A 24151-nucleotide genomic window follows, 5' to 3' on the forward strand; every position below is an offset into this window, starting at 1 on the left:
TGTAAGGGGACTGATATCTGCTGCCCAACCCCCCCCCCCCCCCCCACCAGCAGGGCAGGGGCATCCCGGAGGTGCCTTCCACAGACTCTCTCTTGGGTGGAAGCCCATTTCTTGGGCCCCTTTCCTTCTCATTTCTTGCTTCGTTCTCCTGTTTTGATCGAGTCTCCCTTCCAGCAGCTTCCTGAGAAAGGATGCTTAAGGGGTGAACGCTTGAGACTGTGCGTATCTAAACACGCCTATTTTGCCCTAATGTTTTAGCGGTTTCACTGGGTATATAACTGTTGCTTGGGAACCGCTGTCCCTCAGAGTTTTGAAGGCACTGCTACCATCTAGTGTTATTAATGAGAAGTCTGAGGCCATTCTGATCCGTGATCCGTCTTATTAAATGTTGCCCCCTTTCTGAAAGTTTTTAGAGCCTTCTCTTTATCGTCAGTATCCTGAAAATTCATGATGATGTGCTTTGGAGTGAATCTACTTTGACAATGTACAGGGATTTGAAGTGTCCTTTCAATATGTATTTCATGACCTCCAGTTCTGGGAATTTCGGAGAGAAAAAAAAAAAAAAAAGAGAGAGAGAGAGAAAACAAATCCAGGATGTTCAAATTGAAGTTTTGGAAGTAAGGAACAAAGAACGTAATAGGAAGGTTAACTTCCTTCCTAATTCGTAAAAATACACAAAATTTTTCCAGAACTGAGTATCGTAAGTCTACAGATTGAAAAGTCCTAGGGACCACTCAGTGTGACGCATGACAAGAGACTCAATGCAAGGCAATGTGCTGGTGACATCTCTTGGTTTGCATATTTGAAGCTGCATTTAAATGCGACATAGAAGTTATTTGGACCTCAATATACGATCCAGGCGACGACGTGTTCTATGACTGAAATGAAGAACTGATACTGATTTGCCACATAGAGTTGTATCCGGGAAGGCTTCATGGAAGAGGTGGAACTTGAGTTGGTTTGTAAGGGATGGGTGGGCAGAGAGGAGGGCTAGATGTTCCACGGGAGGGAAATATTGAGCTTGTAATGAACCCCTGGGTGGGGGGTGGGGGGTGGAGACCGGGCTGGCTGGAGCCTCAAGATAAGGTGAGGTGGGACCCGAGTCCTGATCTGGCTTCGTGGAGCCCCGCTCCTTATCTGAAACTTCCCACAGAGAAAACAATGCCCTCGCTGTGTTCAACCTGAGCCCAATCACGCCCAGAGGCCCTGGGCAGCTGAGGCCCGATAAGCAGGTAAAATTTCCCCTTGGGAACTGAAGGCGAGTGGGTCCTGCGTCTTGTAAGTCTCCTTGGGAGGATTCTCCACGACCCTCCTGCCCTCTCCCTGGAGTTGGAATCTTGGCACTGGGAGGGATCTTAGAGCCTCCTAGCCACTGAGCAGAGGCCACACAGGGTTCAGGATTTGCCCAAGGTCATGCTGCTTGTTGGTGACAGAACTGGGTTTAGAACCCAGATCTCTGCCCACCCCCCCCACCCCCCCATCCAGGGCACCTTCCCACCCCCGCCTGTGCTCACATCAGGAGAGGCAGCTTTTCATCTGAAGGCTACACTCAGCTTTTCAGCCCTGGGGGAATCACAGGGTGTCCAGCGGGGGGTGGGGGGGGGTGGAGGAGGGGCCAGAGCGGAGTTTGCTGTTGGATTTAGGATCTGCATTTAAGTTCACATAAGCGCCAAGGACAATGATGTCCGTTCTGCATGTGTTTCAATATCCTTACTGCTCTGCACATTCACTATCGTATTCCCCGGGGTCAAGGTCCTCGGGGTGCCTCCCTGCCCGAGAGCCCCAGAGCAGCATTGGCAGGCAGCCGGACCCCAGAGGGAACTGGAGCCAAATAAAATATGAATTGAGTTGAGAAATGACTCAGGCACTCGGTTTTGCATCGAGGTTGCTGGTAAGCGAGATGTGGCGGTGCTTACCCTCCGGGCAGGGGGGTGGGCAGCTCCTAAGGGCTGGGGCCATGTCCCTTCAGTGGCCGGCACGGTGCCTTTTACAGGGAACTTGCCCAATACACTTGTGAGTTGACGTCTGTCATAGGTTGAATTGTGTTCCCCAAAGACCACGAAGTCCTCACCCCCAGTACTTGTGTGACCTTATTTGGAAAAAGGTTTCTGCAGATGATTAAGTTGGGATGAGGTCATTAGGGTGAGCTCCAATCCAATGGCGGGTGCCGTAATAAAAAGGGGGAAAGACAGACGCACAGGGAGAACACCACATTGAAGACATGAATTTGAGGCCCCGAGCCCAGGGACGACTAGATGCCGGGACACAGCCCTGGAACACATCCTCCCCTAGCAGCTTTCGAGGGAGCACAGCTGTGCTGATGCCTGGAGCTCAGACTTCTGGCCTCCAGAAGCAGGAGACAATAGATCTCTGCTGTTTAGGCCACCTAGGTTCGTGGTCCACGTTTAGGTGGGGCGCCTGGGTGGCTCAGTTGGTTAAGCATCCAACTTCAGCTCAGGTCGTGAGCTCACGGTTCTTGGGTTCGAGCCCCGCGTCGGGCTCTGTGCTGACCGCTCGGAGCCTGGAGCTGCTTCAGATTCTGTGTCTCCCTCTCTCTCTGCCCCTCCCACACTCATGCTCTGTCTCTGTCTCAAAAATGAATGAGCATTAAAAAAAAAAAAAAAAAAAAAGGTGGCCCCAGGAAACTAATGCGTTGCCCAAAGCATCCGCTGGTTTCTGCCTCCTGCCTGCCAGGCCAGTCTGTCTGTCTGCCGCCTGCCATGGCTGTTTCCCAGCCTGGCCATCAGAGGATGGTGGTGACGTCAGCAAGACCGGGGTCTCAGACCCCTTGCTCGTGGGATTGAAGCCCTCGGCCGGCCTCTGGACACCACTGGGCCCTCCCGCACGAGGGCATCAGGAGAGGTACCGAGGGACCGGCTCGGCTGAGGCCCCGACACAAACCCCTGGCCCGTGGAGCTGCAGCTAGCCGAAGAGGGCGTCTGGCCCAGGGCCTGGGAAGCTCGCGGGTCCATCCAGTTCTGTCACGTAGCCGCGGCGAGAGCTGCCACCACTCAGGCTCCCACCTGCGAAACGGGTTCTTCATGCTTCCCAATCGCAGGTCCCAGGGGCACGCTCACGCGCACAGGATATTTTTGGGCGCCACGAGAACTGGGGAGCTTCTGGCGTTCTGCGAAGCACCCTGTAGCGCGCGGACACTGCCTGGGGAATGATGGTCTCGGTTCCTGTCCTTCCCGGTTTGCGATGTGCTCTCTGACCACTTTCCTTTTGAGAAAGGATGAGTCATTCTCGTGCCCCCCAAGTTCTTGCTAATTTAGCGTCATTTGCATGTGCAGCCTTTTAGGTGATTTAACTTGTAAATTTCCCTCAATAATTCCAGCTCCGTTACTTTAGGCCCTGATTGCAGCACTTAAATTTTTTAGTATTCCGTGCACCTCCTTCCAAGATGTGTGGGCTCAGCCGCCATCAGAGCAGCCAGAAAGCCCTCCAGCCTCCTGTCTGGAGGCTGCGGCTTGACAGTTCCCCCGGCGAGCGCTGTGCCCAGGCTCTGAGAGCAAAGAGGGGAACAAAGGGGTTGTCGCTGAGCTCTGCGCCCCACGGGTCTTCTCCACGGAGTGTCCATAAATGCAGGTCCTCATGCACTGGTACAGCCCTGCTGGGGGGGTACCTGCCATCCGGCATCTCAGTCCTCCGTGGGGGATTTCACATGGGTCACACTTCTCAACTCCACACCCGGCAGGTGTCCCCCTCGGGTCCCCACCCCGCCCCCAGATTCATCCCCCATCCTTTCTGGTCCTGCTCTGTGTCTTAGGGGCTGGCCCCGAAGGCTGTACCCTCAGTGGGAGCTCAGAGGGGGACTCATCTGGGTGCCTCAGGACAACTGTTCCTACAGGGAGGCCCCTCCCCAACCCCACTGGGCTCTACTAGTAAGATTTTCTTCCTGGGGTGCCTGGCTGGCTCGGTTGATAGAGCATGGGGCTCTTAATCTCAGGGTGATGAGTTCAAGCCCCACGTTGGGCATGGAGCCTACTAGATAGATAAATAGATACACAGATAGGCAGATAGATGGATAGATTTTCCTCCTTCAGGCCCAGGAGGGTCAAGGTTCTGTTGTGCCTACTTTGGGGGCAGTTGTTACCTTATCTGCCCCTGGCCTCTGCAAGTTCCCTTCTGTTCTGGTTGTTGCAAAACCAACCCCGTCAAACTTAGTGACAGAAAGTGATCACTTTGGTACGTGTCCTGGGTCCTGGGAGTCAGGAACTCAGACAAGGCAAAGAGAGGCAAGTAGTCTCTGCTCCTCAGCCAGGACGACTGGAAGGCTGGACGACTTGGCAGCCCAGTCATCTGGAATCATCTGGAAGCTTCCTTGCTCACATAAGGTCTAACAGCTGAGACTGGCTGTCAGCCAGAACTCCTACACATGGTCTCTTCATCTGGTCGCTCTGCGCAAGCTGGCTCGGGCTAGCTCCCAGGAGAGCACAGTACAAGTCCCCGGCATTTGAATGATCTTGCCTCGGAAGTCACACGGCGTTACCTGTTCCCCGCAGGCGGCTCTGCTCCTGAAGTGGGCTCTGGAAAGCGGATGTGGCTGTACTTGGGGCTGGAAGGGTCCACACGGCCCTTCCGACCCTCAGTCACTAGCTTCCCCACCGAGGCCCGGGAGGGTACAGCGAACTGGCAGAAGATCTCTGTGTGTGTGCCCTGCGGCTGCCAGGGAAGCTGGGATGATGAATGTCTGGCACTTTCTGCTTCGGGAGTCGGGGGGGATTTTTGCCCCATAAAAGGGGTTCCCTAGATGTATGAGTAAAAAACATATTAAGGTAGATGAAGAACTTTAGATGCTGAGGGGTTACTGAATCCAAGAGACGTCTGCTTGGTCCTGGGACCCAGAGAAAAGTCACTTCTGACGTGTCCCCGGAAACGATGTCGGAGTGTGCCCTCTCTGGGCTCCTTCCGCAGAATCTACAATTAAATGCAGTATACATTTCTCCCCTTTTTTGATGGGAATGGCATCTGCGATAAAATTTTAACTGCAATTTCAAAAACTGTTGTGGAACATTTTAAGAAAGTGAGCGAGCAATTACAGATTCCGGAGTTTGGATGCATATAAAGGATACCTTCTTCTGTCATCTTTAAATTCAACTTAAAATCGGTGGAACCTGAAACAAAAGCGATAACAATGAGATAAGGTCTATGTAAATTATTCTGACATTGAGAAGCAAATTGTAACAAAACACTTTCAGATCCCGTAAAAAGCAATAATGGACCCAGGCGAAGGGATACATTTTGAATAGAAGCTATGAATAGGTTTGGGGATTGTTTGATAATCCAGTTAATGAATCACATGAACACAAACACTGGAAAAGGATGTAACTTCTTTGCTAATTTGACAAGAAATGCTGACATTGACAAAGATAAAACTCGTACAGCACCACTTCAAGGAGGCTGTCCATGACGCCCTGATTAATAACTGTCATTAATTCAAAGGTTTTTTTTTTTAGTTTTTTTTTTTTTTATTTTGTTTTTAACGTTTATTTATTTCTGAGAGACAGGGAATGAGCAGGGGAGGAACAGAGAGAGAGGGAGACACAGAATCCGAAGCAGGCTCCAGTCTCCGAGCTGTCAGCACAGAGTCCATTGTGGGGCTCGAACCCACAAACCGTGAGATCATGACCTGAGCCGAAGTCGGACCTCAACCGACTGAGCCACCCAGGGGCCCCTAATTTGTTTGTTTGTTTGTTTATTATTTTTGAGAGAGAGAGAGAGAGAGGAGGGGAGGGGCAGAGGGAGGGAGAGACACAATCCCACATAGGCTCTGCACTGACAGAGCCCCGAAGTGGGGCTCAAACTCACAAACCATAAGATCGTGACCTAAGCCAAGATCAAGAGTTGGACACTCAACCGACTGAACCACCCAGGTGCCCCAATTCAAAATTTTAATTTTAAGATTAATCCCTGAGCACCTCCTGGCTGACAGCAAGGAACCTGCTTGGGATTCTTTCTCTCCGTCTCTCTACTCCTCTACCTACTTGTGGCCGTATTCTCTCTCTCTCTCTCTCTCTCTCTCTCTCTCAAATTAAATAAATAAGCATTAAAAAATAACAACAACAACAAAACAGATTAGTCCCTGAGCAAAAAATAACTTGAAATGCACTGAAACCTTAAAACTCATATGTGAAACTCGATAGAGATTTCCTCGAATGTGGAAAAAAAAAATCCTTAAAATTTATAATAATTACTATCAGCAACGCACTGCAAAGTTGTATTGCTAAGGGTCCAATCAGGAGACAGAAACCGCACAGCAACTTGCACAAGGGAAGTTTAACATAAAGAATTAATTTTAACATGGGGTTGGAGTAATAAGGGATTGGCTAGGAAGAAGTAAAGAGGGTTCTTGGGGCGCCTGGGTGGCTCAGTCAGTTAAGCGTCTGACTGCAGCTGGGGTCATGATCTCCTGGTTCCTGAGTTCCAGTCCCATATTGGGCTCTGTGCCGACAGCTTGGAGCCTGGAGCCTGCTTTGGATCTCTCTCTCTCTCTCTCTCTCTCTCTCTCTCTCTCTCTCTCTCAAAAATAAATCAATATTAAAAAGAAGAAGAAGAAGTAAAGAGGGTTCTTGAAGAACGCAGGCTGGGGAGACCCAGCGAGTGTCCATCACCCAGGGTGAGACGAAGCACCCACGAAGACGTCCCTCTGCAGGGCTGAGATCCAGGCCTTGATTGGAGACAGCGTGGCTCGCTGCCCCGCAGAGAAGTCACTGAGGTGCCAGGTTGGCCGCACTTGCTGGAGATCCGCTGCCCGGGGTGCCAGAGGACCCTCCACCGGGAGGCGTCCTATCTCAGAACTCGCCCCAAAGCCACAGGAGAGGACGCCAGGGGACACTGATCACGGGCTACAACCCCCACCCCCGCCACCAGGTGAAGCTGGCCCCCCCGGGGACGCCAAGGGAAGCTCCTGGCTGCGGGGAAATTTTAGAGCCGGGCGCTGCACACATCACACAGGCTGTTGGAACGCAGACACCCAGACACTTCGGAAGCTGCTAGTCGCGGGAGGAGCCTCACGTGCTACGGGAACCAGGAGAGAAACCCTTCTCCTCCAGCGGCCCTCTAGCGCCCTCTCCTGACAAAGGTTAACACCCAACAGTTGGCAAACAAAATTTTTCCAGGACCCGCCCCCCCACCTCTCTAATTATCAGAAAGCGGACCGCGAAGGGGTGTCAGGAGCTGAAATGCAATCCAATTTCTCTGGTAAGAGTGTCTTCATTTGAAGAGTTAGCCTAAGGACTTCTAGCCAAAAACTGTTAAGAAAAAATCTTCGAGAGGTGTAAATGGTTAATAAAGATGTTTTCGTTTTCTGGGTTTTATGATGTCTTGTGGTATCTTTCAACTTTTAAAAATTTGTAATGTTAGGGAGGCCTGCGTGGCTCAGTCGGTTGAGCGTCCGACTTCGGCTCAGGTCATGATCTCACGGTTTGTGGGTTCGAGCCCAGCGACGGGCTCTGTGCTGACAGCTTGGAGCCTGGAGCCTGCTTCGGATTCTGTGTCTCCCTCTCTCACTGCCTCTCCCTTACTTGTGCTCTGTCTCTCTCTCTCAAAAATAACTAAAATGTAAAAAAAAAAAAAAATTAAAAATTTGTAACATTATTTTTTTCATTCTGAGTAAGTACTTTCATTCCTGATATCGTATTTGTAATAATTGTCTTTTTTTTTTTTTTCATAAAGGGCCTTCCCAAGTTACATTAGTTTCAGGGCCCCCCAGACTGGATCTGCCCTTGCCCATGGGAAAAACTTCCAAGCTGTTTTTATAAGTGTTGCTCATCAAGACCCATGTCAGATCTCAGCTTCCTTTGAATACTTTAACTAAACTGATAACTTGGCCTCTCGGTAAATTGCTGTGGCGCTAAAGGGGGGAAATGCTGGGTTTTCTATACTCTACATGCAACACTTCTGAAACCAGAGGTGTGGGTTGTCCACACCAAGCAATTCTCCAGTTCTCTGCCACACCAAGCGGGTGTCCTACGTTCAGTCCAACGCGGGCCCTATCTCCCTGGATAGAGCATCACCTCCCACGGGTGAAGGGCTCCGTCCCACAGGACTGTGCCCACCCTACTGCACGCACCAGCCCCACTCCAGGTTGCCACCTGTTTGAGACTGACTGGCTTTAAATCAGAGGTTCCCGGGGCGCCTGGGTGGCTCAGTCGGTTAAGCGTCCGACTTCAGCTCAGGTCACGATCTCGCCGTCCGTGAGTTCGAGCCCCGCGTCGGGCTCTGGGCTGATGGCTCAGAGCCTGGAGCCTGCTTCCGGTTCTGTGTCTCCCTCTCTCTCTGCCCCTTCCCCGTTCATGCTCTGTCTCTCTCTGTCTCAAAAATAAATAAACGTTAAAAAAAATTAAAAAAAATAAAATAAATCAGAGGTTCCTACCACCCTTTCCTCAGGTTGGATAACTTGGTAGGATGAGTGAGAGAAGTCAGGAAAAGAGTGTACTTACTAGATTACCAGTTTATTAAAAAGGGGTGAACTCAGAACAGCCAGATTGAAGAGATGGGTGGGGCTACAGGGAAGAGGAACTGGGCTTCCACGCCCTCTCCAGACAACTAAAGAAACTAACTCCCCAGCACCTCCACATGCTCAGTAACTCAGAGGCTCTATGAACCCCTTCAATTGGGTTGTTGTTGTTGTTGTTGTTGTTGTTGTTAATGGAGGCCTCATGTCATGGGCTCCATTGATGAAAGCATTGGCCATTAGTGATTAACTCAACTTCCAGCCCCTCTCCCCTCCCTCCTGGAGGGTGTGTGTGTGTGTGTGTGTGTGTGTGTGTGTGTGTGCGTTATGTGTGGCTGAAGGGCCAACCCTCTAATCAGGAGGTTGGTTCCCTTGGCAACCAGACTCCATCCCGAGATTCATCCTGGAACCCCCCCCCCCAGGCCCAGCCATCTCCTTCACATACAAAAAGGCACTTGTCACTTCAGAGATTCCAAGGTTTTGGAAGGTGCCTACCAGGAAGTGGGGCAGAGACCAAATATATATTTCTTATTATGTCAAAGGCACTTTTTTATCTGTATGTTCATTGGGTACCTAGCCCACGCCACTGTCTATTTTTATTTAACTAAAATTTCTTTCTAGCTTCACACAAATGTGTCTCCTTTTCCTGGGATGTGCAGAGAATTCTCGATCTCCTTCACAGCAACGGTCACTTCCTACTTTGGATTGTCAACTCCTAGAGGGAAGAGGTCATTTTATTTATATATGTGAACTTGAACTTGTAGCAGCATTCAATAAATGTCAGTTGCATGAAGTAAGAGAGTCCTCTTGCCTCCTTTATTAGATTATAAGCTTCTTGAGGACAGGGCTAGGATTAAAGTTGAGGGAACTCAGAGAGGTCATCCAGTCTAACCCCTGGGTACAGGGTGGGGAAATGAGGCCCGTAATAGGGCACATCCTTGAGACCCTGAGGGCAAGGCCACACGGTATCATCTTCAATTTCAGTGTTCTATCCTTCATGGTGTGTGTGTGTGTGTGTGTGTGTGTGTGTGTGTGTGTGTGAGATGGGGTAGGAGGGCAGAGATGGAGAGACAAGTGGAGCTAAAAACCCCCCGGGCCCCAGTGGCTGAGTCAGGCATCTGTCCTTCTCCCCATTCTTGGCACAGGTAAGTGTGTCGGGAACAGAACCCCGAGAGTCTATTGTTTAAACAGGGGAGTGGGGGCACCTATTTGTCTCAGTCAACGGAGCATGTAACTCTTGATCTCAGGATTGAGTTAGAGTGCCACTTTGGGGGTAGAGATTACTTAAAAATAAAATCTTAAAATAAAACATAAAAATGGGAGCGGTTAGGGACATGTAATCAAAATCTTCCAAAATTCCTGACAATTTCAGTAGCGGGCTGGGGCCTGGGTCTTAGCGATAGTTCTTTTTTTTTTTTTTTTTCAATTTTGTTTCACATTTTTATTTATTTTTGAGAGAAAGAGACGGAGACAGAACACGAGCTCGGGAGGTGCAGAGAGAAAGGGAGACACAGAATCCGAAGGAGGCTCCAGGCTCCGAGCTGTCAGCACAGAGCCAGACGCGGGGCTCGAACTCACCAGCGGTGAGATCATGACCTGAGCCGAATCGAACACTTAACCACCTGAGCCACCCAGGCGCCCCCCAGCGATAGTTCTTAAAAGGGGGAATTAATGGGTGAAGAAGCAGAAACTTAGAGAAAAAAAACTTAATATTCTTCATTTTCTCTCAAATTGTTGTTCGGACTTACAGTTTCATGAACAGAGTATGAAGAGGTGTGTATTTCTCAGATGTGCCCACTCTTCTCAGCTTAGATATTATCAAACAAATGCCAGTCTAACAGCAAGCCAATCATTTCTTAACATGGTTAATTTGTGTTTCTTTAGTTACTGGGTGGGTTGAACATCTTTTTAAATGTTTGTGGGTCCTCTGAATACTTTTTGGGAAAATCCTGTGGTTGGTTGTTATCGTTGGTGCTTTATAACAATAATTCAATGGAGTACATTTTAAGTGAAAAATGTTTAATGTTTATTTTGAGAGAGAGAGACAGGCAGACAGAGCATGAGCAGGGGAGGGGCAGATAGAGAGGGAGACACAGAATTTGAAGCAGGCTCCGGGCTCTGAGATGTCAGCACAGAGTCTGACATGGGGCTTGAACTCCCGAGTCTCGAGATCATGACCTGAGCTGAAGTTGGATGCTTGACCCACGGAGCCACCCAGGTGCCCCCTTCTTTAAATTTTTTAAAAGAGAGAAGTAGGGGCACCTGGGTGGCTCCATGGGTTAAGCATCCAACTTTGGCTCAGGTCATGATCTCAAAGGTCATGAGTTTGAGCCCCACATTGGGCTCTTGGCTGTTAGCACAGAGCCTGCTTGGATCCTCTGACCCCTCTCTCTCTGCCCCTCCCCCACTTGTGCTATCTCTCTCTCTCTCCCAAAATAAATAAACATTTAAAAAATTAATACATAAAAATAAATGAAAGAGAGAAGTAGAAGGTGGATTCTACTAGTGGATGGCCGCCTCCCAGTAGATCATGGAGAATCATGCTTACACATAGCAGGTACGCAATAAACACGTAGCAGATTAATGGACCATCATCAAGGATCCTGCTTGGTGAGATGTGAGGGGTACCATTCTGCCCTGCTTTTTCTCTCCCGATTTATGCTGGGCTTGGGTAGGGGAATGAAATCTCTTCCTGCTTTGGTGGGGAGGGGAGCCAAGGTGGAGATAGGACACAATGGCCCAACATGAACAGGTGTGCTAATCCTACCCGGCTCAAGTTTTGTAGCGATGATTCCAGAAAACACACCGGGAAGGGTTTGGCTTGTAGAACCTGGCCCTTTCAGCTCTTGCTAGATACTTCTCTTGAGCTTCGAGCCAACACAAATCTGAATCTCACCACGAGAGGGGGCCCTAAACTCAGGATGATTCTGAAGTTTGGTCAGGTGCTGTCTTCAAAGTTATCCCTCAGAAATTCTGATTTTCCACCTAAAATATTTCCTCACAAGTTTAAGTGGCTGCAAGAAATGCAACTGCCTGTCTAGCGTAGTTATACCTATTTTTAAAAACTCTTGGCTATATATTCAGTGATATGTAAATATCAGCAATTTGATATCCATGATTTAAAAAATACACAAAGTTTGGGGCACCTGGGTGGGTCAGTTCGTGAAGCATCTGACTTCAGTCAGGTCATGATCTTGAGGTTCATGAGTTCGAGCCCCGCATCGGGCTCTGTGCTGAAAGCTCGGTGCCTGGAGCCTGCTTCAGATTCTGTGTTTTCCCCTCTCTCTGCCCCTCCCCCATTCTCACTCTGTCTCTCAAAAATAAGTAAATATTTTTTAAAAAATTTTAAATACATAAAGTTCTTTTAACTATTCATTTTTCTTCATAAACTTGTCTTTCCATCACCTCCCTCCTCATCTAATTTTTTTCCTTAATTTTTCCAATAATGAAGAAATTCCCTCATCTAGTTTTATCCTAATAGAATATATGTTATTTAGGGAGTCTTCTTTTATGGATTGTCCCTATCATACTTCTCAGCAACAAAGATATAAATAAAAATATTTAAAAAATTTTATATCCTATGATCATGAGTCTCTAACTACTGAGAAGTCTCTTCTGGTTAGAGTATCATTGTTATCATGTGTATTTCATTAAATCAACATAAATATGTTGCCAATTTGATAACTAATTGTTAAACAGAAAAAGTAATTTTTTAAAATGTTTATTTTTGAGAGAGAGAGAGAGACAGAGTGCAAGCGAGGGAGGGGCAGAGACAGAGAGGGAGACACAGAATCTGAAGCAGGCTCAGGCTCCGAGCCATCAGCACAGATGCCTGATGTGGGGCTCGAACCCACCAGCCACGAGATCATGACCTGAGCCAATGTCAAACACTTAACAGACTGAGCCACCTAGGCGCCCCTAAAAAGTCAATTGTTATTGGAAATGCCCCTCTTAATGAGGTGGATGAGGTCGTTTGTATTTTCCAATCTGCTGGAATAAGTCACATTGCTAACCAAACACACTCCTATTTCCACTGCTTGGAATGGATTTTGGGCTCTGCAGCCAACACTGGCATGAGAGTGACAGTGTGGAGGCACTGATTAAAGCCTGGATGAAAGCCTCTGAGCAATGTCCCCTGCGCACGTGAATTCGGTTACATTGTCTACGTGTGAAAGCACACTAGGACAAAATTTTCAAGTGGCTAAAATAAAACTTGACTTGCTCCTTCATCCCTCGTCTAGGTAGTCCTCAATCTCCATAAATTACGTTAGTGTTTGCATCCATTTTTTTCTCACCCTTAACTGCCTTTAGCCAGGTGTGTACCTCTTTCTACCTGAACCATGGCAATGACGTCCAGACCCCTCTAGTCCTTCCTGCACATGGTGATCAGACCGGTCCTACTTATGCCTCTTGTATCCTACCTCTCTTTTGCCAACAAAACAAAACAAACTTTCTTATCTCCTAGAATATGAAGTCTAGACTTCTGTGGCTGTCATTCAGGGCTCCCTGGGATGTCCATTTCTGCCCTCTTGAACGTCACAGCCCGTTCTCTTCCAGTATCCTCTCCCAGTCTGGTGGGCCTCCCTCGCCATGATCATCTCACAAATTGCAGTTTCTTTGGACCAATGGGAAGTCCCTCTTGGTCAGGTCCTCTCCAGGAGAGTTGGTTCCTTCTGGTCTGCCCCTGTCTTCATGTAAGGGGAAGGGCATGAGACAAGGTATTTCTTTGCTCACGCCATGTGCCAGAAATAGATTCATCCTGATACTTGTGGAGCAATCAGAGAATAGAGATTTCAAATAAACGCCCCTAGGTAATTATTATATATTAAGAATGTTTACTAAGCATCTGCTGTGTTTACCACTGTGCTAGGCACTGGTGACAGAAATAGAAATTTAAGATCCAGTCTGATGAGGGACGGTAAGGCAAGCTGAGGGCTAAGCGCAAGCTAGCACAACCCCCTCCCCCCTCTTGGGATCTGTGTGATACTCCTCAGGCCCTCCTGGCTGCCCAAGAACAAAGGAAAGGAAAGAAAACAAACGGTTAACTGACAGAGATCACAGGCCTGCAGGACCTGAGTCTTTACCTGTTTACAAATGTCTTAGTAAATTACAAGAAAAAGGCAATCTTATCAATAGCCTCATGTCCAGGAACTCCCTGCTGTCTCAATGTTAATGCATTGCTAGAGGGAAAAACAACCTTAGCTTGACAATAGCTAAACCTCCAGTAATCTGTGAGTCTAATAGCAAATGGAAACCACGTTAAGAAACTTCCTCTTAGGGGCGCCTGGGTGGCTCAGTCTGTTAAGCCTCTGATTTAGGCTCAGGCCATGATCTCATGGTTCGTGAGTTTGAGCACCACATTGGGCTCTGTGCTGATAGCTTGGAGCCTAGAGTCTTTCAGATTGTGTCTCGTGTGTCTCCTTCTCTGTCCCTCCTCCACTTGTGCTCTGCCTCTCTCTCTCTCTCTTAAAAATAAACATTAAAAAATCGATTTTAAAAAGAAACTTCCTCTTCACTTTACCTCCCCTAACCCCATAGTATATAACCACTCTTCACAAGCCCAGTGCAGCTCTTTCTGCCCACGGGTCCTGTCCCTGTGCTCTAATAAAAGCACCTTTTTGCAAAGACGTCTTCTAGAATTTTCTTGGCCGTCAGCTCTGAACATTCATCACCCCAAACCTCATCATAGTCTATCTTCCCTCAAAGAGCTGATCATTTACTTGGGGAGACAAGAATTATACACGTTAACAGTGGCAAATAAAATAGTACAGAACCAAATGCAAAACGAACCTGTTATCATTTGTGATAAACTATTTTCCTATATTTTCACTTTAAAAATTTTAAAACAAAAGTAACACATACTTGTCAAAATGAAATGTTTTGAAGTATAAAGAGTAAAAGTGAAAGTCCCTATTCACTCCCTTCTCAATCCTTCTTGGTGAATACCCTTCTAGACTGTTCTCAATGGTCTTATAGATAAATATACATATGTAAATGCATATATACACATACACAGTATTTTGAATAGTGTCATCATAGACATATTGTTCTGCAACTTATTCTTTCAATTTTATACCTTCCCCTGTCCTACATATGTGCAAATCTACTCTGTTCTTTTTTTTTTTTTTAATTATTTTTTTCTTTTAGAGGCAGAGAGAGTGTACAAGCCAGGGAGAGAGAGAATCCCAAGCAGGTTTCACACTCAGTGGCAGAGCCCAATGTGGGGCTTGATCTCATGCCCCTGGGATCATGACCCGAGCTGAAACCAAGAGTGGGATGCTCAACCGATTGAGCCAGCCAGGCTCTCCACTACTCTGTTGTTTCTTTTCTTTCTTTCTTTCTTTCTTTTTTTTTTTTTTTCTTTCTTTCTTTCTTTCTTCTTTTTTTTTAATGTTTATTGATTTTTGAGAGAGAGAGACAGAGTGTGAGTGGGGGAGGGTCAGCGAGAGAGGGAGACACAGAATCCGAAGCAGGTTCCAGGCTCTGAGCCATCAGCACAGAGCCCGACGCGGGGCCTGACCCCAAACCTGAATCCATGAACCATGGATCATGACCAGAGCTGAAGTCAGATGCCCAACCGACTGAGCCACCCAGGAGCCCCAACTCTGTTGTTTCTAATGGCTGCTATCGTGTTCCATAGCAAGAACCTATTTATTTCTCCTTGCCTTCTATTGATGAACATTTGGTTTAGTTTTAATTTTTCCTTATTAGAGTTACATTGTATTCAAAATCGTGCAAATTCATCCATATGTGTTCTGCAAAAAACAAAAACAAACACAGGAACAAGGAAGCAATAAAAACAATGAGTAAGCATTAGTCAAGAATGTAAACTCTGGAACCAGACTTCTTGGGTTCAAACCCTTATCTGCCACTTATTAGCTGTGTGATCTTGGGCAAGTTCCTTAACGTCTCTGAGCCTCACTTTCCTCATTTAGAAAATGGAGGTTATAACCGTGTTTATCTCATCTAATACGGTTCTAATCTCATCTATAAGGTTCTAATACGGATTAAAGGTTCTAATACGGATTAAAGGAGCTAATGTGTGCAAGATATTTAGAACAGTTCTTTCTTGGCACAGAGTGAGTGCTTAATAAAAGTTAACTATTATTCTATTATTATTATTGTTAAGATATACATAGTAGGGTGTGTCTGGCTGGCTCAGTCAGTAGAGAACACAACTCTCGATATCGGGGCTATTAAATTCAAGCCCCAAGTTGGGTGCAGAGATTACTGACAAACAATATCTTAAAAGAGAGAGAGAGAGAGAGAGAGAGAGAGAGAGAGAGAGATACAGAGTAGATGAGCTAGAGGAAAACTTATTAAATATAGCTACAAGTCACAAATAGTTTACCATTATTTTTTTTTAATTTTTTAAAATGTTTTTATTTATTTTTGAGACAGAGAAAGACAGAGCATGAGCAGGGGAGGAACAGAGAGAGAGACACAGAATCCGAAGCAGGCTCCAGGCTCCGAGCTGTCAGCACAGAGCCCGATGCGGGGCTCGAACTCACAGACTGTGAGATCATGACCTGAGCTGAAGTCGGATGCCCAACTGACTGAGCCACCCAGGCGCCCCAGTTTACCATTATTTAAAAGTTATTCTGGCTAAAAGAAGGGAATGGGATGCATCTATATTATTCCATTTGCAGCTCAAGAGACACTGCGAAATATGGCAGAGAGTCCAAGTTAGGCCCTGTTCCCTTTGCTTATTTTATTTTTATTTTATTTTATTTTTTTTATCTTACACAACGTAAATTTATTAACAGAAAACAGTAATTTGAGGAGTGCTGTTCACGGACAGAGACAATGGCAACCTCCCTGCCTGCAGGTACTATCAGAGGGGATGTGGGTGACGTCCTCAATCTGCCCGATCTTCATTCCTGAGCGGACCAGGACTCACCTCTAGCCCCATGTCCAAGGTCTCGGTCCTGTATCCCGCTGTGGCCACATCCTGGGCAGCCAACATGGCAGCATACAGAGAGGCCTCATTTCCATTTCCTTGCCAGAAAGATTGGCGACACGGACAGAAGTGTCACTGAAGGACGCAAAGATGTGGCGGGCACCAAATATGTTTTCCCCTACGGCCCCCTGAGGTCCAAGGCTGAGGACCTACTCTTCCTTCCTTTCCTTCCCCTTGCCAGGTGCCATTTCGGCCCATCTTTTCTAGACTCTGCCACTGGAAGAAGCCCCTGTTCTCTTTTCTTTTCGACTTAGCTTTTGAGCCAGGCGATAGTACGATTACAAACAATCTGAACGGTCCCTCTAAATCGTGAGACTTGCGATGTAACAAAACTTAAAGGCATTTTTGTGGATGTGCTTTCATGGACCCAGAGACATTGGGCTAAGCCTGTCTAGCGCTTCGGGTCTCCCTGGTAACAGTGTTTATTAGGCCAGGCTTGCACCCACCAGTTCTGGGGAAGGGTGGCCCTTCCCCACAAGGCTGAAGCGGTTCTCTGGCAGAACGACCTGGAAAAGCAGGAACAGACTCTGTCACTAAAGGGGCAGTAAAGCCATCAGCACTTGGGGCCACTGCACATCCCTCCAGTCCAGCTTCTATGAGGTCTGGTGGTGTCACCAGGAGACCAGTGGTGATGATGAGGGAAACAAAGGCAAGAAATATGTGGTTTAAATTAAATTCCCTTACAGCCTGCAGCCCGCTAATAGACGCCAGAGACTTGTAGTGTGTAACACTCCCCAAGAAATTTATGGCTGCCTTAATGCCTTAGTATTTACACTTCCTCAAAAATTAAAAGCAACCTTATTTTGACAGTAGCTAAATCTTCAGGGTCCTTTGACACCTTGCTTTCAGCATCCAGAAATTCTTTGGAGACCTATGTTATCTATAACTCCCCTCCACAAACTCAAAATATACAATAAGTCTTTCCCACACCCGCAGCTGCTTTTTCTGCCCATGGGTCCTGTCCCTGTGCTTTAATAAAATCAGCTTTTTGCACCAAAATAAAAAACAAAAAACAAAAAACAAAAAACAAAACAAGCGAACAAAAACCAAAAGAGTCTCTAGAATTCTTTCTTAGCGTTTGCTCACGAACTCCACCTCAAATTCCATCAGTGTCATCCAGAGACCAGGGAGAGGCTGAAGTTTCCGTTGTTCTTATTCCCATATGAAACATGACAATAAATCCTCATATTTTGAGATTCCTGTGTGCGTCTGATCCTTGACCCCAACAGGTCTAACTCAGACATAAACAAACCGTTTTATAAATAAAAATATGTAAATAACCAGGAAGCAAGCATGGGAAGGCGTTCACTCCCCTGGTATGAAGCATAATGAACATCATAAGAACTATAAGATGCCTCCTTTCCCCTCCTCCTCATCTCGCCTCCTCTTTCCCCTGTTCTTCTTTCATTTTCCCTTGAAAAAGGGCAAATTGCAAAAACCATAATATCTAATTCTGTTGAAAAGGTAAAGCCATAAATTTATCAGTAAGTATAGGAAGTCTAGAATTTGTACCTTTTATGGAGTACTCTACAGGAATATCACTGAACAAAAGAAAACAAAACAAACAACTACTAACAACCACAACAGAACACCCTAAATATAGAAAAAGATTTACATCAGAGATGACCTTCACCATTATAAATAACGAATAATTAGAAACAACCTTGTGGCTAGTCTTCCCGAGTCAAGATCTATTTTTTTTCTTTCTCTCTCATTGTAATGGAATCCTTCTCTGACGTACATGGTGCATGGCTATCCAGATGGAGTTCTACATTTCCCAGCCTCCTTTGCGCAGGTGCAACCATGTGACCAAGCACGGGGCCAATGGAGATGTAAGGCGGGAAGCATGTGACTTCCGATCGAAGCCCCCTTCACCTTTTCCCTTCTCTCTGCCTAGAATGTGGACGTAGTCACGAGCGAGCAGGTGCTCCGCAGAGGTGGGCAGGATCCTGCAGATGGCAGAGCAACGAGATGGAAAGAGCCTGCGTCGCTGAGCCATGGAGCCACCGTATCAGCTCTGGGCTGTTAGACAAGCAAACAAAATTTCAATTTCTCTTGAGTCTGTTCCAGCTGGCAAGTCTGTATCCTAATACACATGCAAATGACCCACAATAGGAGATGATGGGCTGATCTGTTGTATTTCTACTTGCTGAGATATTAGGTAGCTATTGAAATTATATTTATGAAGGTGTGAAATAATAATTAAAACTCTTAAACTATATTAATTTTTATTTTTTTTTAATGTTTATTTGTTTTTGAGACAGAGAGAAACAGAGTATGAACGGGGAGGGTCAGCGAGAGAGGGAGACACAGAATCTGAAACAGGCTCCAGGCTCTGAGCCGTCAGCACAGAGCCTGACGCGGGGCTCGAACTCACAAACCGCGAGATCATGACCTGAGCCGAAGTTGGACGCTTAACCGACTGAGCCACCCAGGCACCCTAAGCCATATTAATTTTTAAAAGTATGGTTAAAAATTGCATACGTGGATTTTTAATATATTGAGGAAAGGCTCTGATTAAGAAACAGATACTGGGGCGCCTGGGTGGCTCAGTCTGTTAAGCCTCTGACTTGGACTCAGGTCATGATCTTGCAGTTCACGAGTTTGGGCCCCACGTCGGGCTCTGTGCTGAGGGCTTGGAGCCTGGAGCCTGCTTGGGATTCTGTGTCTCCCTCTCTCTCTCTCTGTCCCTCCCCCACTCGTACTCGGTCTCTCTCTCTCTCTCTCTCTCTCAAAAATCAATAAAACATTAAAAAAAGTTACAAAAATAAATAAATAAACATTGAAAAAAGTTAAGAAAAAAGAAAAAGATACTGGAAATATTTACACTGAAATGTCAACAATGGTTATAGTGTAGGTAATGAAACATCAGGAGGTTTATATTTATTCTTCCCTCACTTTATGATTTAAAATTTTCTAATAAGAGAAAAATAAGAAAAATTTGTTAAGTGGTACTCCCAAACTATTCAGCCAGTCTTCTCTTCTCCCGGGACTGGCTGCCCCCAGGCTTGGCTTTTTGTGCAGGTAACATAGGCATCAGCAAGTGGAACAGGGAAGGAGGAGAAGGGCTCCTCTCTTCCGGCTCCCCCCACAGGCTCCCTTGCAAGATTATTCCTGATGACAGCAATTCCATTACTAACATCTCTTCACTATCAACCTCTATGGCGGCTATCCAATCCCTCCTTTGGGGGTAACACGCTAAGTGTCTGACGCATTAGGATGAATCACTTAGGCTGGAGCAGATTCGTAATTCGTGTCTGTGAGGAGGTGGGCATGGGTGGAGGGGTGGAGGTAGGAGGGCAAAGAAGGGGTGGGTAGGGAACAGCAAAAGGTAGTATCATCAACCTAAAGCTTTGCCTAAATGAGTCACTGAGCCAGATGCTGCTGTCTACTCAACGTCCACTCTCCTCTTCTTCCTGATGACCAATTTTTTTTTTTTTTCAGGGGTGAGGAATGATTCCCCAACATGCCTTGCAGGTAGTGGCTATTTTTTTTCTAGTTGAATGACTGTTTTAAAAAAGCTTTTTTTGTGTTTATTCATTTTTGGAAAGACAGAGAGAGACAGAGCAAAAGCAGGGGTGGGCTGGGGGGGCGGGGAGACACAGAATCCGAAGCAGGCTCCAGGCTCCGAGCTGCCAGCACAGAGCCCGACGCGTGACTTGAACTCACGAACCGCGAGATCATGACCTGAGCTGAAGTTGGACACTCAACCGACTGAGCCACCCAGGCGCCCCGACTTTCTGTTTTTAAAAAGTTTCCATGTTTATTGTATTTTGGGGTTGGGGAAGGGCAGAAAAAGAGAGAGACACAGAATTTGAAGCAGGCTCCAGGCTCTGAGCTGTCAGCACAGAGCCCGATGCGGGGCTCGATCCCACAAACCGCGAGATCACGACCTGGGCCGAAGTCAGCCGCTTAACCGGCAGAGCCACCCAGGCGCTCCAAGTCTAGTGACTTTCTAGTGACGTTTTTTTCCAGTCTAGTCAGAAACAGAAGGGGTGGGGCTTCTGGAAAAGCTATTGTTTTCCTACTAAAAACAGACTTAGCTGACACACGCTTTTCATTCTTTGCGCTCCCCCTTCTCCTTGTCTGGACCACAGACACAGTGTCTGGAGGTGCGGCCGCCATCTTCTTCCAGGGCATAAAAAGTGTTACAAGGTGAGTTTCAGGATAAAAGTAAAATCACGATTCCCACGCAGAGATACACAAATGAGCACGTGTTCAAGATTTTGTTGAACTCGACAACAAAACAGGGAACAAGGCAGATGTTATAACCAGCTCAAAAGAGGAGCCAAGAAGCACACACTCCTATGAAATAAAGGAAGGTGAAGGCGAACGGGACGTAGAGGTGAAACTGGTCCCCCGCAGGGTGGGAGGTGAGACAGTGCAACTTCTACCTGAAAGGGTAGAATTTGCTTCGTTACCGACAAGAAGTCCGCGATGCTATTCGTGACCTTCGATTACAGCTGGGAAGGAGCGGCATGGAATCAGTCTTATCAGCTGGAAGACTGTGCCACGGGTAGTGCAGTCTTCCATCAGAGTGCACGTTTTTCCTCGAGTGACATCAGCTCTGGACTACAGACCTCTGGACTTTTTTTTTTTTTAATGTTTATTTATTTTTGAGAGAGGGAGAGACAGAGCACGAGCGAGGGAGAGGCAGAGAGAGAGGGAGACAGAGAACCCAAAGCAGGCTCCAGGCTCTGAGCTCAGAGCCCGACGCGGCGCTCGAACCCACGAACCACGAGATCGTGCCCTGAGCCGAAGTCAGACACTCAACCGACTGAGCCACCCAGACGCCCCTAGACCCCTTCTAAGCGAGAAAAACAAAACCCTATTTGCTTAAGTGACAGTTAGTTTCTGCTAAATGCACCTGGCCACAATGCTGACAGATTCAGCCGAATTTAACACAATTCAGTTATTAGGAAAATGCCAAGAATCCTAATCCTTGGGAAACTACAGGTGATATGAAATAACCGCAGCAAGGTAGAGGGATGACAAGGACAGTCTTTTCAGACGTAACGGTATTTCTGAGGGCTTTCTCTAGAGGTGAATAACAAAGATACCTGGTTTTGCCTTTCTTTCTTATTTCGCCAGTAGTCCATCAACAGACGGAGTGTCCGCTCTCGGGTGCGATGGAGCCACTTGCAGGCAGATCAAGGTTTCCACTCACAACAACTAGAAAAGCCGGATGGAAGCGTCAGACGTCACCCCAGATCGTCAGCTGACTTCAGAAACAAGCCGGAAGATAATGGAAGGGCATCTTTAACGTGCTGAAAGAAAACACACCTGTCGGATTAAAACTTCCCCAAAGTTTTAGACAATAGGCTTTATTTAGAAAACAGGATGGTAGAGAGGTCTGATTTTACCTTTTTAACTGCCATGCATCCTATCGATTTGTAATGATTTTCTGGAATCAAGTAAAAAAAAAAAAAAAAAAAAAGTAGTTTAGCATTCCGTGGAAGTTTCTCAAACCATAAGCCTACAGCAATGACTACCTACTCTCCGGTCTCTGTGTTTGCTTTTAGTTTTCATTCATCCTTGGACTTAAAATCACAAAACTAATATTGTAGATCAAGTTCTCTTTGACGTTAATAATAGGTTAAACGACAAAACACAGATTGTTGTGAACTTAGTTCAATAGTATAACTACCATGGTCGGCTTTATTCATCATCTCTGCCTTTCCTCCTTTATCTTTTCAGAGCTGGAACATCACCTACCCACCTCTTGGGATGATCAGAGGTACCTGGGTTAAACATTTGGGAGCAGAACATGCTAGAAATTCGAAACCAGGATGCAGAACTTGTGGACTACATGCTTTCAGAATGATTCTACCTGGGTCGGGCGGGCCACCAAACCCCTTCTGGCAGTGACTGAGATCCAGCCTCCGCATTTCACAGGGAATCAGAGTAACTCTCCTATTTTACATTTTCAAAATTTCTTTCAGTTTCTCTCATCTTCCAGGGGGATTGAAATGATGTATTTCCAATCAGGTGGGAACACAATCTCCCTCCCCACCTGCTTGGTTTCTTTGTCCTTCTATGTCTCCCTCCCCACCTGCTTGGTTTCTTTGTCCTTCTATGTTCTTCTCATCCAGCTAGGATGCTAAATAAAATGACCACGTCTCCAAATAAGGTGATCAGTAATTAAAAACCTACCAGACAGAAAGTGTGAGTCATCATTCAAATTCCCTGAAAATTCCTATTTATAACCACTTCCTTCAAATTCTCATTTACAAATAGAAAAATCAAGAATGAAGTGGTTTTCTTTTTTTTTTTTTTTTAACGTTTACATGAAATTTCACTGTCCTATTAAGGATGTTTGAGGGTTTTCTGATTCCACTCCAGCAAAAGTAAAATCACTTATGCAGAAGTTGCTTGATTCCTTGTTACTATGAAACCCATGGCAACAAAAATACAAACACAAATTAGGAAGAATTCGTCATCCTACAAAATTGCAGTTGAAGCCACTAAATGTCAGCGTTAGAAATAACAGAAAGGAGGTAGGGTAATAAAATACAACAAGAATGATGCAAGTTGAATTACTGGGTAAAAGGGAATATGCGTTTCGATTTTGATAGACGGTGCCACATTGCCCTTGCAGGTACGAAACAGGGTACCTATTTCAACACAGTCTTGCCATCACAGGCTATCATGTTATTTTCCAGTCTGATAGGCACAAGGTGGTTTCTTGGTGTAGTTTTATATTTATCTCATTGTGAGTGAGGTTAAGTAATGTGTCATACGTTTATGAGCCACTTGTATTTCCTCTTCGGGGAACCATACTGTCAGAGCCTTTGCCCAGTTTTCTATTTTGGTCCTTTTCCTATTGAATTGTAAGAGCTCTTTATATACCAAAGAGATCTGTCTTTGGAAGCTCTCAAGCCGCACGCCATCACAATGCTAGAGCAAGTCCAAGGATGGTTTTGGGATTCGGACAGGAAGGGCCAAGGGCCTCAACCGAGAAAACTTTCTGCCGTCTGAGATTTACTCCTTCTATGTTTCATTTCCGGGTTCTCCTATCAAAGGCTCATCTACCCATCGCTCAACGCTCTGTCAGAGCCTGTGCTCAACCCCACGTTCCCAGAACATTTCACAAGTTGCCGTTAATTTTTATGCACACTTGTCTTATTTTCTCACCTAGACATGAGGACGGAACCCAGACCATAAACTTTATTTGTATTTACCACATTGCTGGGCAGAGAGCGGCTCTCCATCGACCACTGAGGTTGCTAGTGCGATGGATACCTGGTTAGCAGGGCCAGGGTCGGGGGGAAGCGCCAGGGCAACCAGCCGATAAGTTTCAGGTGAAGCAACCTAAATGTCACCCTGGGCGGAGGCCCGACGGAGACAGGGAAGAAAACCCTGGCGTTTAGGGGGACAACCTGTTTAGTCCGGCCTAGACCGAGGGGGAAAGGGTACTCCCTGCCAGGTCCGCTGGTCTTTTTCAAGGCTTTAGGTGAAATGAAGCCAGGCGCAATTTCCTCTGAAGTCGAGCAAACGGGGCCGAGCCTGCGGCCGGGCCGGGACACCACTTCCACCCGGACGGAAACGGCCCCGAGACTCCAACGCCCGGGCCTAGGGTCCTCCCATAGGCCCCGCCCCCTCACCCGCCACCCTGCCCCGCCCACGCCCTCCCCTCAGCCCCGCCCCGCCCTCTCCCTGCCCCACCCACCCCGCCCACCCCGTACACGCCTTAGCCCCGCCCACAAGCAATACCGGTCCCGCCCCTGTTGGCT

General features: G+C 46.8%; 1 long non-coding RNA gene across 2 annotated transcripts; it reads right to left on the reverse strand.

Annotated features, from left to right (window-relative positions):
- Positions 1-4994: 4994 nt before the first annotated feature.
- LOC122213020 lies at positions 4995-23988 on the reverse strand. Of its 2 annotated transcripts, none has more exons than XR_006199387.1 (4): positions 23600-23988; positions 21782-21822; positions 21479-21685; positions 4995-5117 (listed from the first exon to the last, which is right to left on the reverse strand). It is a non-coding gene; the product is annotated as an uncharacterized LOC122213020 (long non-coding RNA). The 2 variants fall into 2 exon arrangements; XR_006199388.1 differs by having other exon boundaries at positions 23553-23988.
- Positions 23989-24151: the final 163 nt, after the last annotated feature.

This window comes from Panthera leo, chromosome A2 (genome assembly GCF_018350215.1).
Source record: "Panthera leo isolate Ple1 chromosome A2, P.leo_Ple1_pat1.1, whole genome shotgun sequence".
In the NCBI taxonomy this organism is placed as follows: Eukaryota; Metazoa; Chordata; class Mammalia; order Carnivora; family Felidae; genus Panthera; species Panthera leo.